Source organism: Spea bombifrons, chromosome 2 (genome assembly GCF_027358695.1).
Source record: "Spea bombifrons isolate aSpeBom1 chromosome 2, aSpeBom1.2.pri, whole genome shotgun sequence".
Classification (NCBI taxonomy): domain Eukaryota; kingdom Metazoa; phylum Chordata; class Amphibia; order Anura; family Pelobatidae; genus Spea; species Spea bombifrons.
This window is the reverse complement of record NC_071088.1, coordinates 142,593,333-142,598,332: the sequence shown is the minus strand read 5'-3', so window position 1 is coordinate 142,598,332 and position 5,000 is coordinate 142,593,333. Positions and strand designations below refer to the sequence as shown.

The following is a 5,000-nucleotide window of genomic DNA, read 5'->3' as shown; positions in this document are numbered from 1 at the left end:
TGATCTCGGAAGCTAAGCAGGGTTGGGCCTGGTTAGTACCTGGATGGGAGACCGCCTGGGAATACCAGGTGTTGTAGGCTTTTAATTTTTTCTCACAGTCCGGGGAGAGCTTTTTGCCATGTGTTTCTTGCTCATCATCAAAGCTTTAAACCCTTGTTTGAACCTTCTCACCTTCTCTGTCCTGTCCCAGGGCTTATAATTCTTTCTGTCTGACGACAAGCAGCAGCAGCAGCAGCAGCAGCAGCAGCAGCAGCAGCAGCAGCAGCAGCAGCAGCAGCAGCAGCAGCAGCAGCAACAGAATAAGAGAAGTAAAATAAAGAACTTTCACACCTGCGGCCATATCACCCTGAAAGCGCCCGATCTCGTCTGATCTTGGAAGCTAAGCAGGGTTGGGCCTGGTTAGTACCTGAATGGGAGACCGCCTGGGAATACCAGGTGTTGTAGGCTTTTAATTTTTTCTCACAGTCCGGGGAGAGCTTTTTGCCATGTGTTTCTTGCTCATCATCAAAGCTTTAAACCCTTATTTGAACCTTCTCACCTTCTCTGTCCTGTCCCAGGGCTTATAATTCTTTCTGTCTGACGACAAGCAGCAGCAGCAGCAGCAGCAGCAGCAGCAGCAGCAGCAGCAGCAGCAACAGCAGCAGCAGCAGCAGCAACAGAATAAGAAAAGTAAAATAAAGAGCTTTCACACCTGCGGCCATACCACCCTGAAAGCGCCTGAACTCGGAAGCTAAGCAGGGTTGGGCCTGGTTAGTACCTGGATGGAAGACCGCCTGGAATACCAGGTGTTGTAGGCTTTTTCTTTTCTCACAGTCCGGGGAGAGCTTTTTGCCATGTGTTTCTTGCTCATCATCAAAGCTTTAAACCCTTATTTGAACCTTCTCACCTTCTCTGTCCTGTCCCAGGGCTTATAATTCTTTCTGTCTGACGACAAGCAGCAGCAGCAGCAGCAGCAGCAGCAGCAGCAGCAGCAGCAGCAGCAGCAGCAGCAACAGCAACAGAATAAGAGAAGTAAAATAAAAAACTTTCACACCTGCGGCCATACCACCCTGAAAGCGCCCGATCTCGTCTGATCTCGGAAGCTAAGCAGGGTTGGGCCTGGTTAGTACCTGGATGGGAGACCGCCTGGGAATACCAGGTGTTGTAGGCTTTTTCTTTTCTCACAGTCCGGGGAGAGCTTTTTGCCATGTGTTTCTTGCTCATCATCAAAGCTTTAAACCCTTATTTGAACCTTCTCACCTTCTCTGTCCTGTCCCAGGGCTTATAATTCTTTCTGTCTGACGACAAGCAGCAGCAGCAGCAGCAGCAGCAGCAGCAGCAGCAGCAGCAGCAGCAGCAGCAGCAGCAGAATAAGAGAAGTAAAATAAAAAACTTTCACACCTGCGGCCATACCACCCTGAAAGCGCCCGATCTCGTCTGATCTCAGAAGCTAAGCAGGGTTGGGCCTGGTTAGTACCTGGATGGGAGACCGCCTGGGAATACCAGGTGTTGTAGGCTTTTTCTTTTCTCACAGTCCGGGGAGAGCTTTTTGCCATGTGTTTCTTGCTCATCATCAAAGCTTTAAACCCTTATTTGAACCTTTTCACCTTCTCTGTCCTGTCCCAGGGCTTATAATTCTTTTTGTCTGACGACAAGCAGCAGCAGCAGCAGCAGCAGCAGCAGCAGCAGCAGCAGCAGCAGCAGCAGCAGCAGCAGCAGCAGCAGCAACAGAATAAGAGAAGTAAAATAAAAAACTTTCACACCTGCGGCCATACCACCCTGAAAGCGCCCGATCTCGTCTGATCTCGGAAGCTAAGCAGGGTTGGGCCTGGTTAGTACCTGGATGGGAGACCGCCTGGGAATACCAGGTGTTGTAGGCTTTTAATTTTTTCTCACAGTCCGGGGAGAGCTTTTTGCCATGTGTTTCTTGCTCATCATCAAAGCTTTAAACCCTTGTTTGAACCTTCTCACCTTCTCTGTCCTGTCCCAGGGCTTATAATTCTTTCTGTCTGACGACAAGCAGCAGCAGCAGCAGCAGCAGCAGCAGCAGCAGCAGCAGCAGCAGCAGCAGCAGCAGCAGCAGCAGCAGCAGCAGCAGCAGCAGCAGCAGCAGCAGCAGCAGCAGCAGCAGCAGCAGCAGCAGCAGCAGCAGCAGCAGCAGCAGCAGCAGCAGCAGAATAAGAGAAGTAAAATAAAGAGCTTTCACACCTGCGGCCATACCACCCTGAAAGCGCCTGATCTCGGAAGCTAAGCAGGGTTGGGCCTGCTTAGTACCTGGATGGGAGACCGCCTGGGAATACCAGGTGTTGTAGGCTTTTTCTTTTCTCACAGTCCGGGGAGAGCTTTTTGCCATGTGTTTCTTGCTCATCATCAAAGCTTTAAACCCTTATTTGAACCTTCTCACCTTCTCTGTCCTGTCCCAGGGCTTATAATTCTTTTTGTCTGACGACAAGCAGCAGCAGCAGCAGCAGCAGCAGCAGCAGCAGCAGCAGCAGCAGCAGCAGCAGCAACAGAATAAGAGAAGTAAAATAAAAAACTTTCACACCTGCGGCCATACCACCCTGAAAGCGCCCGATCTCGTCTGATCTCGGAAGCTAAGCAGGGTTGGGCCTGGTTAGTACTTGGATGGCAGACCGCCTGGGAATACCAGGTGTTGTAGGCTTTTAATTTTTTCTCACAGTCCGGGGAGAGCTTTTTGCCATGTGTTTCTTGCTCATCATCAAAGCTTTAAACCCTTATTTGAACCTTCTCACCTTCTCTGTCCTGTCCCAGGGCTTATAATTCTTTCTGTCTGACGACAAGCAGCAGCAGCAGCAGCAGCAGCAGCAGCAGCAGCAGCAGCAGCAGCAGCAGCAGCAGCAGCAGCAGCAGCAGCAGCAGCAGCAGCAGCAGCAGCAGCAGCAGCAACAGAATAAGAAAAGTAAAATAAAGAGCTTTCACACCTGCGGCCATGCCACCCTGAAAGCGCCTGATCTCGGAAGCTAAGCAGGGTTGGGCCTGGTTAGTACCTGGATGGGAGACCGCCTGGGAATACCAGGTGTTGTAAGCTTTTTCTTTTCTCACAGTCCGGGGAGAGCTTTTTGCCATGTGTTTCTTGCTCATCATCAAAGCTTTAAACCCTTATTTGAACCTTCTCACCTTCTCTGTCCTGTCCCAGGGCTTATAATTCTTTCTGTCTGACGACAAGCAGCAGCAGCAGCAGCAGCAGCAGCAGCAGCAGCAGCAGCAACAGAATAAGAGAAGTAAAATAAAAAACTTTCACACCTGCGGCCATACCACCCTGAAAGCGCCCGATCTCGTCTGATCTCGGAAGCTAAGCAGGGTTGGGCCTGGTTAGTTCCTGGATGGGAGACCGCCTGGGAATACCAGGTGTTGTAGTCTTTTTCTTTTCTCACAGTCCGGGGAGAGCTTTTTGCCATGTGTTTCTTGCTCATCATCAAAGCTTTAAACCCTTATTTGAACCTTCTCACCTTCTCTGTGCAGTCCCAGGGCTTATAATTCTTTCTGTCTGACGACAAGCAGAAGCAGCAGCAGCAGCAGCAGCAGCAGCAGCAGCAGAATAAGAGAAGTAAAATAAAAAACTTTCACACCTGCGGCCATACCACCCTGAAAGCGCCCGATCTCGTCTGATCTCGGAAGCTAAGCAGGTTTGGGCCTGGTTAGTACCTGGATGGGAGACCGCCTGGGAATACCAGGTGTCGTAGGCTTTTAATTTTTTCTCACAGTCCGGGGAGAGCTTTTTGCCATGTGTTTCTTGCTCATCATAAAAGCTTTAAACCCTTATTTGAACCTTCTCACCTTCTCTGTCCTGTCCCAGGGCTTATAATTCTTTTTGTCTGACGACAAGCAGCAGCAGCAGCAGCAGCAGCAGCAGCAGCAGCAACAGCAACAGCAGCAGCAACAGCAACAGCAGCAGCAACAGCAACAGCAGCAGCAACAGAATAAGAGAAGTAAAATAAAAAACTTTCACACCTGCGGCCATACCACCCTGAAAGCGCCTGATCTCGGAAGCTAAGCAGGGTTGGGCCTGGTTAGTACCGGGATGGGAGACCGCCTGGGAATACCAGGTGTTGTAGGCTTTTAATTTTTTCTCACAGTCCGGGGAGAGCTTTTTGCCATGTTTCTTGCTCATCATCAAAGCTTTAAACCCTTATTTGAACCATCTCACCTTCTCTGTCCTGTCCCAGGGCTTATAATTCTTTTTGTCTGACGACAAGCAGCAGCAGCAGCAGCAGCAGCAGCAGCAGCAGCAGCAGCAGCAGCAGCAACAGAATAAGAGAAGTAAAATAAAAAACTTTCACACCTGCGGCCATACCACCCTGAAAGCGCCCGATCTCGTCTGATCTCGGAAGCTAAGCAGGGTTGGGCCTGGTTAGTACCTGGATGGGAGACCGCCTGGGAATACCAGGTGTTGTAGGCTTTTAATTTTTTCTCACAGTCCGGGGAGAGCTTTTTGCCATGTGTTTCTTGCTCATCATCAAAGCTTTAAACCCTTATTTGAACCTTCTCACCTTCTCTGTCCTGTCCCAGGGCTTATAATTCTTTCTGTCTGACGACAAGCAGCAGCAGCAGCAGCAGCAGCAGCAGCAGCAGCAGCAGCAGCAGCAGCAGCAGCAACAGAATAAGAAAAGTAAAATAAAGAGCTTTCACACCTGCGGCCATACCACCCTGAAAGCGCCCAATCTCGTCTGATCTCGGAAGCTAAGCAGGGTTGGGCCTGGTTAGTACCTGGATGGGAGACCGCCTGGGAATACCAGGTGTTGTAGGCTTTTTCTTTTCTCACAGTCCGGGGAGAGCTTTTTGCCATGTGTTTCTTGCTCATCATCAAAGCTTTAAACCCTTATTTGAACCTTCTCACCTTCTCTGTCCTGTCCCAGGGCTTATAATTCTTTCTGTCTGACGACAAGCAGCAGCAGCAGCAGCAGCAGCAGCAGCAGCAGCAGCAGCAGCAGCAGCAGCAGCAGCAGCAGAAGAATAAGAGAAGTAAAATAAAAAACTTTCACACCTGCGGCCATACCACC

The 5,000-nt window shown here is 50.1% G+C and overlaps 11 non-coding genes and 4 pseudogenes across 11 annotated transcripts in view; all 15 read left to right on the top strand.

The window, feature by feature from the left end:
* Window positions 1–80, top strand: part of LOC128476223 (5S ribosomal RNA) — a 119-nt gene extending 39 nt beyond the window's left edge. The window contains exon 1 of the ribosomal RNA XR_008347242.1: window positions 1–80. This exon is cut by the window's left edge and continues 39 nt beyond it. This is a non-coding gene — a ribosomal RNA (5S ribosomal RNA).
* A 248-nt stretch (window positions 81–328) lies between these two features.
* On the top strand, window positions 329–447 carry LOC128478943 (5S ribosomal RNA). The gene has a single exon (XR_008349839.1). It is a non-coding gene; the product is annotated as a 5S ribosomal RNA (ribosomal RNA).
* A 242-nt stretch (window positions 448–689) lies between these two features.
* On the top strand, window positions 690–797 carry LOC128480679 (uncharacterized; annotated as a pseudogene).
* A 234-nt stretch (window positions 798–1,031) lies between these two features.
* On the top strand, window positions 1,032–1,150 carry LOC128476222 (5S ribosomal RNA). Its single transcript, XR_008347241.1, has one exon. It is a non-coding gene; the product is annotated as a 5S ribosomal RNA (ribosomal RNA).
* Window positions 1,151–1,378: 228 nt separating this feature from the next.
* Window positions 1,379–1,497, top strand: LOC128478073 (5S ribosomal RNA). Its single transcript, XR_008349012.1, has one exon. It is a non-coding gene; the product is annotated as a 5S ribosomal RNA (ribosomal RNA).
* A 243-nt stretch (window positions 1,498–1,740) lies between these two features.
* LOC128476221 (5S ribosomal RNA) lies at window positions 1,741–1,859 on the top strand. Its single transcript, XR_008347240.1, has one exon. It is a non-coding gene; the product is annotated as a 5S ribosomal RNA (ribosomal RNA).
* Window positions 1,860–2,185: 326 nt separating this feature from the next.
* Window positions 2,186–2,294, top strand: LOC128480444 (uncharacterized; annotated as a pseudogene).
* Window positions 2,295–2,522: 228 nt separating this feature from the next.
* On the top strand, window positions 2,523–2,641 carry LOC128477494 (5S ribosomal RNA). Its single transcript, XR_008348464.1, has one exon. It is a non-coding gene; the product is annotated as a 5S ribosomal RNA (ribosomal RNA).
* A 278-nt stretch (window positions 2,642–2,919) lies between these two features.
* Window positions 2,920–3,028, top strand: LOC128480548 (uncharacterized; annotated as a pseudogene).
* Window positions 3,029–3,241: 213 nt separating this feature from the next.
* LOC128478758 (5S ribosomal RNA) lies at window positions 3,242–3,360 on the top strand. The gene has a single exon (XR_008349661.1). It is a non-coding gene; the product is annotated as a 5S ribosomal RNA (ribosomal RNA).
* Window positions 3,361–3,567: 207 nt separating this feature from the next.
* Window positions 3,568–3,686, top strand: LOC128477873 (5S ribosomal RNA). Its single transcript, XR_008348823.1, has one exon. It is a non-coding gene; the product is annotated as a 5S ribosomal RNA (ribosomal RNA).
* A 263-nt stretch (window positions 3,687–3,949) lies between these two features.
* LOC128479700 (uncharacterized) lies at window positions 3,950–4,058 on the top strand (annotated as a pseudogene).
* A 222-nt stretch (window positions 4,059–4,280) lies between these two features.
* Window positions 4,281–4,399, top strand: LOC128476220 (5S ribosomal RNA). The gene has a single exon (XR_008347239.1). It is a non-coding gene; the product is annotated as a 5S ribosomal RNA (ribosomal RNA).
* Window positions 4,400–4,629: 230 nt separating this feature from the next.
* LOC128478332 (5S ribosomal RNA) lies at window positions 4,630–4,748 on the top strand. Its single transcript, XR_008349257.1, has one exon. It is a non-coding gene; the product is annotated as a 5S ribosomal RNA (ribosomal RNA).
* A 234-nt stretch (window positions 4,749–4,982) lies between these two features.
* LOC128476219 (5S ribosomal RNA) overlaps window positions 4,983–5,000 on the top strand; it is a 119-nt gene continuing 101 nt past the window's right edge. Inside the window, exon 1 of the ribosomal RNA XR_008347238.1 lies at window positions 4,983–5,000. This exon is cut by the window's right edge and continues 101 nt beyond it. This is a non-coding gene — a ribosomal RNA (5S ribosomal RNA).